The 8823-nt window shown below is 37.4% G+C and overlaps 1 pseudogene; it reads right to left on the reverse strand.

The window, feature by feature from the left end:
* Window positions 1-6704: 6704 nt before the first annotated feature.
* LOC101968719 (leucine-rich repeat-containing protein 28 pseudogene) lies at window positions 6705-7917 on the reverse strand (annotated as a pseudogene).
* Window positions 7918-8823: the final 906 nt, after the last annotated feature.

An 8823-nucleotide genomic window follows, 5' to 3' on the forward strand; every position in this document is an offset into this window, starting at 1 on the left:
GAGATGACTCGTACGTGTAGGAGAGTCTCAGTATTGCTTTGTCTGGACCAATACTGTCTTGGGAAAGGGACAGCCACAGGTGATGGGAGTAAGATTTTTCTACAAATTACTCACAAGGACATAAAGAGAGCTTATTTTTAGTTTAATTTCTAAATATTTGTTCATAGTGAGACTTTAGTTTCTTATTTTTCTCCTAACATACTTTCTTATGTTTGTTTCCTTATTCTCAGAACAACACAAAAATTTGTGATGATTATAAGCTAGTTGAGTGAAGCCCATGTAAGTTTCAGTATTTAGAAAGATGGGAGGTTGAGTAGGTATTTAGGATTTATGAAGAATAAATACTAGTAAGTGCATAAAAGTATTTAATTAATATAAATGACCAAGAAGTAGCTTGAGTGTAATAGCTGAAATGTTTTTCCTTTTAATATAAGGTTAGTATAATAATAATAGAGAAAATGCTTTGTATAATCAGCAATGGACAATTGAACTGTGTTTTAGTATCCTTGCATCATTAGATTAATGATTCTACTTTGATTTTTGTATCCATATATAAATTGAGAGCAAACAAAAGTATAAGTGCATCTGTGAGTGTACTTATTAGCGATGCCTCTCTTGAGGCAAAAAATAATTCATAAAATTATGAATGAACTTATTTTTTATTTTTGTTTTTTGGGTTTTTTTTTTGGTACGGGGATTGAACTCAGGAGCACTTGGCCACTAAACCAAATTTTCCAGCCCTATTTTGTACTTTATTTAGAGATAGGGTCTCACTGAGTTGCTTAGCACCTCACTTTTTGCTGAGACTGACTTTGAACTTGCAATCTTCCTGCCTTACCCTCCCAAGACAATGGGATTATTGGCATGCACCACAGCTCCCAGGTCTGAACTTATTTTTTTTTAATTTTTTAATTTGTTTTAATTATTTATACATGACAGTAGAATGCATTTATGTGTTTTTATATTTCATACATAGATGGGATATAATTTCTCATTTTTTTGAATGTACATATTGTAGAATCATATTGTTCATGCAGTCACATATATACATAAAATAATAATATCTGTTTTATTTACTATCTTTTCTATCCTCACATCCCCTCCCTTTCCCTCCTTTCACTTCCCTCTACCTAATCTGAGGTAAGGCTATTCTTCTCTGGTGCCTCCCCCCCAGCCTTATTGTGAATTAGCATCTGCATATTTACAGAAAACATTCAGCCTTTGGTTTTTTGGGATTGGCTTATTTTGCTTATCATGAAATTCTCCAACTCCATTCATTCACTGTCAAGTGCCATAATTTCATTCTTTAAAGCTTAGTAATATTCCATTGAATATATACGCCACATTTTCTTTTTATCCATTCATCTGTTGATAGGCATCTAGGTTGGTTCCAGAGCTTTGCTCTTATGAATTGATCAGCTACAAACACTGATATGGCTGTGTCACTGTAGTATGCTTATTTTAAGTCCTTTCAATAAAAACCCAGGAGTGGGATGACTGGGTCAAATGGTGGTTCCATTCGATGTTTTCTGAGGAATCTCCATACTGCTTTCCATTGTGTTTATACCAATTTGCAGGGCCACCAGCAATGTTTGAGTGTACTTTACCCCCACATCCCCACCAACATTTATTATTGCCTGTATTCTTGATGATTCCCATTTTGACAAGAGTGAGATGAAATCATGGAGTATTTTTGATTTGCATTTCTCTAATTGCTAGAGATGTTGAACACTTTTTCATATACATGTTGGTAAATACTATTTCTTCTTCTGAGATATCTGTTCAGTTCCTTAGCCAATTTATTGATTGTTTTATTTGGCTTTTTTTTTTGGTGTTAACTTTTTTGAGTTCTTTATATATTCTAGTGTTTAATGCTTTATCAGAGATATATGTGGTAAAGATTTTCTCCCAATCTGTAGGCTCTATCCTCACATTATTGATTGTTTCCTTTGCTGAGAAAACTTTTTAATTTGTATCCATCCCATTTATTGATTTTTGATTTTACTTCTTGCACTGTAGGAGTCTTGTTAAGGAGGCCAGATCCTAGGTCAACATGGTGAAGATTCAGGTCTAGTTTTTCTTCTGTTAGGCACAGATCTCTATTCTAGTGCCTAAGTATTTGATCCACTTTGAGTTGATTTTTGTGCAGGGTATGAGATAGAGGTTTACTTTCATTCTCTGCATATGGATTTCCAGTTTTGCCAGCATTATTTTTGAATAGGCTATCTTTTTTCCAGTGAATGTTTTTGGCACATTTGTCTAGTATGACATAACTGTATGTATGTGGGTTTGTCTCTGTGTCCTCTATTCTGTACCATTGGTCTACAAATCTACTTTGGTGTCCATATCATGCTGTTGTTGTCACTATATCTCTGTTTAGGTCTGGTATTGTGATGCCACCTGCTTCACTTTTCTTGCTAAAGATTGCTTTAGCTATTCTGGGTCTCTTATTTTTCCAAATAATTTTTTTATTACTTTTTTGTTTATATGTAGAATGTCACTGGGATTTTAGTAGGAATTGCATTAAATCTGTATAATAGTATGGCCATTTTGACCAAATTAATTCTGCCTATCCAGGAACCTGGGAGATTATTCCATCTTCTAAGTTTTTCTTCAATTTCTTTGTTTAGTGTTCTGTAGTTTTTATTGTAGAGGTCTTTCACCTCTTCTGTTAGGTTGATCCTCAGGAGTTTTCTTTTGAGGCTATTGTGAATGGGGTAGTTTTCCTAATTTCTCTATCAGTGAATTCATTGCTGATATATAAGAATGTGTTTGATTTATGGGTGTTGATTTCATATCCTGCTACTTTGATGAATTCACTTATTAGTTTTAGAAATTTTCTAGTGGAACTTTTTAGGATCTTCTAGATATAGAATCATGTCATTAGTAATTAGTGGTAGTTTGAGTTTTTATTTACCTATTTGTATCCCTTTAATTTCTTTCTTTTGCCTAATTGTTCTGGCTAGAGTATTAAGGAGGAAGTTGATTAGAAGAGGTATAAGAGGGCATCCTTGTGTTGTTCCAGTTCTTGGATAAAATGTTTTCAATTTTTCTTCATTTAGAATGATGCTAGCCTTGGGTTTGGTGTATATATCTTCTACAATATTGAGTTATGTTCCTACTATCCCTAGTTTTTCTAGTGTTTTGAATATGAAGGGGTGCTGTATTTTGTCAAATATTTTTTCTGCATCTATTGAGATGATCATATGATTCTCATTTTTAAGTCTATTAATATGATGAATTAAGTTTATTGATTTCCATATGTTGAACCAACCATCCCTAGGATGAACCCCACTCTATCATGGTGCACTATCTTTTTAAATATGTTTTTATTAGTGATTTGCCAGAATTTCATTGAGAATTTTTGTATCTATGTTCATTAGGAATATTGGTCTGAGATTTTCTTTTCTTGATGTATCTTTGTCTGGTTTTGGTATTGGTGTGATATTAGCATTGTGGAATGAGTTTAAAAAGAATTCCTCATTTTTTATTCCATGGAAGACTTTGAGGAATATTGGTGTTATTCTTCTTTGAATGTCTTGTAGAACTTGAATGAGAATCCATCTGGTCCTGGTCTTTCCTTTTTTGGTCGGCTTTTGATAGCATTTTCTATTTCCTTACTTGAAATTGATCTGTTTAAATCATGTCTGACCTCCTCATTCAATTTGGGTTAAGTCATATGTCTCTAGAAATTTGTCTATGTCTTCAATATTTTATATTTTATTAGAATATAAATTTTCAAAAGTATTTTCTAATTATCTTCTGTATTTCAGACATGCCTGTTGTAATATTTCCTTCTCATCTTGTATTTTAGTAATTTGAGTTTTTTCTTTTTATCTTCATTAGCATGGCCAGGGTTTATTTATTTTACTTATTTTTTCAAAGAACCAAATTTTTGTTTTGTTAATTTTTTTCAATTGTTTATTTTGTTTTGATTTTATGATTTCAGCCCTGATTTTAATTATTCCCTGTCCTCTACTGCTTTTGGTGTTGATTTGTTCTTCTTTTTATAGGGCTTTGAGATGTAGTTAGGTCATTTATCTGTTGGCTTTTTACCTATTTAATGAATAAGTTCAATGCAATAAACTTTCCTCTTAGTAATGCCTTCATAGTGTCCAAGAGATTTTTATATGTTGTATCATAACTGGGGTCAAAGCGGTGTCGACATTACTTGCATCCTGAGCAGCAGTGTCTTCTGTGGCAGCAGCAGGTGTTCACAGCTGTAAGTGCAGCAGCACCCAGAAAGAAGAACTCTGGATGGCAGCAGTGGCATCAGAGGCATCAGTGATGCAGGTGGCCTGACCTCAGTTTTGATGCCAAGATAAGGAGACAATACAGGTGAATGATCTAGTGGTCCCAAGGGGATCCAGGGTCTGGTTATACTGCACAGCAAATCCCATATAAGGTCTTTAGTCAGGTCAACAGTTGTAGGTGCCACAAAACTGTACTGATCATCACCTGGCTAGAGTAAGTTGGGAAATTTTGGATAGCATGATTGAATTTAAGAGAGAAAAAAATACAATTCCAGATTTTGACATGATCTACAACCCATTTTAGGCATCCATTATCCACCAGTGTACCTCCTGATTACTTGTTTGTTCACATGTTCTCCAGAGGGCTCAGTCAACCCATGAAGATTAAATGACTTCAAACTCATTTCCTTGTCCTGTTAGTCTTTCTTTTTACATTCCTAAAAGTCATAGCTTTACTTCTGTGGGTCTCAAGTGGACCACTCCACCTTGCCAACTTACTTCATTGCTTGAGCTCTAAGATCATTTTCCTCTAACCTGCTAATCCTGATGAAATCTCCAACTGGATTATTTCACTCACATCACACTCAAGAGAATCTGAGAGTCCTAGGTGTTACATCCTAAGTCCTTCAGGACTTGAATTGTGCCACTAGGCTAATTTCTTTAAAACTCCTACAGGTGCCAAACATGGTATCACTTGCTTGTAGTCCCAGCTATGTGGGAGACAGAGGCAAGAGGATCCCAATCTGAGGCAAGCTTGGGCAACTCAGGAAGATTCAGCCTCAAAAGAAAAGAAAATGAGGACTGGGGATATAGTCCAGGAGTAAAGTTTCCTAGGTTCAAACCCTAATACCCCCTCTCACACAAAAAGTCCCTCTAGGTGAAGAATGACTTGGCCCAGACAACAGAATGATCAAAGGCAACTTCTTGAGTTTGACACACTTGGTCCTGCCTTTGTCCAAACTACTTTCTCTTTTTTTCTCACATTTTTTATTGGTGCATTATAGTTGTCCATAATGTGTGAATTTGTTGTTACTAATTTGTACATGCCCTCAACAGTATAATTTGGCCAATATCACTCCCTAGCACTTTCCCCCTTCTTCACCATCTCCCCAGCTTGTTCCCTTTGCTCTACTGCTCTCCTTTTCATTTTCATGAGATCCACTCCACCATTCTTTTACTTTTTTCTCCCCAGCTTCCATATATGAGAGAAAATTTACAGTCCTTGATCTTCTGAGGTTAACCTCCTTTTCCCATTTGAGATACCATTCCTTCTACACTTTTTTTCTTTGTGGAGAACTTCTATGCATCCTTTGAGACTTGGCCTGATGTTCTCTATGTCTGTAATTATATTAATATCACAAGTTGATATGTCATCAGCTCCTTAAAGACAGGGTCTCCATCACATTCATGCTTGTTGATCCCATACTCAAATTTCATCACTTGCTACTCTCCCTGACTTTCTTTCATTCTTTGGACACATGGAGTCTGACAGCCTTTCCTATGGCTTCACCCTTTGCCTAAAGATGACTTCCCTGGCCCTACACTCTTTTTTGTGTTTCAAAGACTGATATAGTTAGCATTCAGGTAAAAGTTAAAATGTCACCACTGCAGTGTTTGCAGTTCTACATCTAAAGAAGCCCTACCCTATTCTTCTTATCATTCTCTTAGCTTTTAGTTCCATTTTCTTTGAAGCATTCATCACCACAGACAAACACACACACACACACACACACACACACACACACACACACACACAAATAAATAAATAAATAACATTGCTTATTCTCATGTTAGTTTGCTGCCCTCCCCTGTTCTCCCACCCTCTTCAGAACTTACTCATCTAACCAGGCTGTGTTTTTTTAAAGTTAATTTGCCTATATTATTAAATTATAGTTCTTCAAGGAACTCACTTTATTTATTTATTTATTTATTTATTTATTTTTATTGGTTGTTCAAAACATTACGAAGCTCTTGACATATCATATTTCATACATTAGATTCAAGTGGGTTATGAAATCCCATTTTTACCCCAAATACAGATTGCAGAATCACATCGGTTGCACATCCACATTTTTACATAATGACATTAGTAACTGTTGTATTCTGCTACCTTTCCTGGAAAAAAAAAACAAGGGAGAGATTTAAATTACAGTAGAGGGAACTCACTTTAAATTAGATGTGTGGAGGTTCCTCAAACTAAATAGTATATGTATCAGACACACTCACATAAAAAGAAAAAATACAGAAGACAGGATGTCCTTAATTTGGGGGAGGATATATCCCAACTTGGGGGAAGGGTGAAGGCATTTTAGCTGTGCAGCTCCATATGACATTTCCGGAGAGTTCTGCATGCCCCTGCATGAGACAGGACAGGATGGAAGATCCAAGCCCTGCCAAACACAGTGTGCGACTCAGAGGCAGCCTTGGTGTCAAGCTGGCAAAACACTGAGGCTCTTGAGTGTTTATCAACTCAGCAGGTCAAAAGTCTGCAGACACTGGGTGGAGCAGCAGTAAGCCACAAAACTAACAGTTGTCCTCCCCTGGTGCAGCCCTGCCATTGGAGTCTCTCTCGAGGGAAAAAGCTTGGGGTAGACGATGGTAAACATGGGCTCACTACACCAATGACAGTGCCCCAGGTGGCAGTGCAGCCGCTCCAGGAGACTTCTGGGTAATGAAATTGGAGACAAAAAGTTCAGATCTTTTAGAAATCTGTGGTGGGCATGATACAGACTTCTCATGGCCAGCTCTTGCAGAGGCAGGACATGATCATTCTCTGTCCCTATGGCCTTCACCTCAGCTTGGAGGAAGACAGTCAGCTGCCCTGATGAAAAGGAGAGCAGCTTTACCTCAGACACTTGGATGGGGGCTCCGCAGCCACTGCACCTGATGATTTTATTGTACAGGTAAGATGGCAAGCCCTTCAGGTGAATGTTGTTATCCACATATAGGTATTGCAGTTCTCAAGATTGACCTAAATCAAGTAGCAAATATGCAAATGATTTCCAGCCATGGAGAGAGTTTGTTGAGGCTGGGCAGCTGGCAGAGATGGTGCGGCACATACCATAGACGATTTCGGTCCACAGTGAGGTACTGCAGAGAAAGGCACAGATGAAGCCTCTCGGGTAAAGTTAGCAGACGATTGGTAGAAATGTCCAGTATCTGCAGCTCCTTCAAATCACTAACCTCTGGAGGTAGGAATTGCAGTTGATTATTAGCTAATCGAAGATGAAGTAAAGCTCTCAGACGACCAATATCTGGGCAAACAATTTCTAAGACATTATCACTAAGACCCAGATACTGGATCTGGGACCCAATAGCTTCTGGAACCACTACTATGTTATTTGAGTGAAGATACAGTTTCACAAGGTTTGGAAGCTTCTGAGCAAGGTTTTAATGGCAAGGTGGTAAGGGAGTTCCTTTTCATACAGAGTCTCTCCAAGTACTGCAGTCCTTCATCTTTCAGTAACTCCAATGGAAAATGGTGCAGATTCCTATAATTTAAGAACAAATTCTTGTGCTTTTCAAGCCTTGCCACAGTGATCGTCTTACAAAGTTCGGATGCCATGATTGATCATATCCCATCTGGCACAATGCAGCACTACATGTTGTCAAAATTGGTCAATTTCTCGGCCCCAGCACAGCCAGCGCTCCCGAGCACAGGCGGAGCTGGACCGCAAGCCTAGGGACCGGTTCTCTATACTTTACTGATGTAGCTCCATTACATACAACAGTGCCTATCACACAGTAGTCTTCAATAAATACCACTGGAATGGGAGTATTATATGCAGAGTCATCTATAAAATGATGCCTTATGGGCTTACTGGGAGAATTACAAAAGTATGTATACCATACTTCAAATGGTCTCTCCATAGCAAGTCCAGTATATATTGGTTCTTAGTTATTATATGGGCACAGGGCACCATTGATCAATCCAAGCAATAGAAGCACCTGTGACAGTTGAATGGGGTACAAAAGGCTTGGGTGCAAAAAAAAAAAAACTGTAAGGAGAAGGACTTTTGCCTCCAGGAAATGTAATTATTAATTTTACATTTAGACACTGATAAAACACACATATATAGGAATATATAGAAAATCTAAAAGTTATTTAGAGTACCTGTTTTAGTGAGCTTTTTCACTGCTGCAACTAAAAGGCCCAACCAGAGCAACTGTAGATGAAAAGATTATCTGAGGACTCAGAGTTTCAGAGGTCTCAGTCCATTGCCCACTGACTCCATTTCTCCAGGCTTGAGGTGACACTGAAAATCATGGTGAAAGAGTGTGGTATAGGGTAGCAGCTCACATAATGTTCAGAAAGCACAGAGAGACTTCACTCACCAAATACAAAATGTATACCCCAAAGGCACACCCCCAGAGACATACCTCCTCCAGCCAACCCTACTTGCCTTCAGTTACCACTCAGAGGATTAATTCACTGATTGGGTTAAGATTCAAAAACCCAAATGTTTCTCCTCTAAATCTTCTTGCATTATCTCATACATGAGATTTTGGGGGACACCTCATTTCCAAACAAAAAAGTATTCCATAATTTTGTTGAATGTTATGAACTTTA

This window comes from Ictidomys tridecemlineatus, chromosome 4, assembly GCF_052094955.1.
Source record: "Ictidomys tridecemlineatus isolate mIctTri1 chromosome 4, mIctTri1.hap1, whole genome shotgun sequence".
NCBI lineage: Eukaryota > Metazoa > Chordata > Mammalia > Rodentia > Sciuridae > Ictidomys > Ictidomys tridecemlineatus.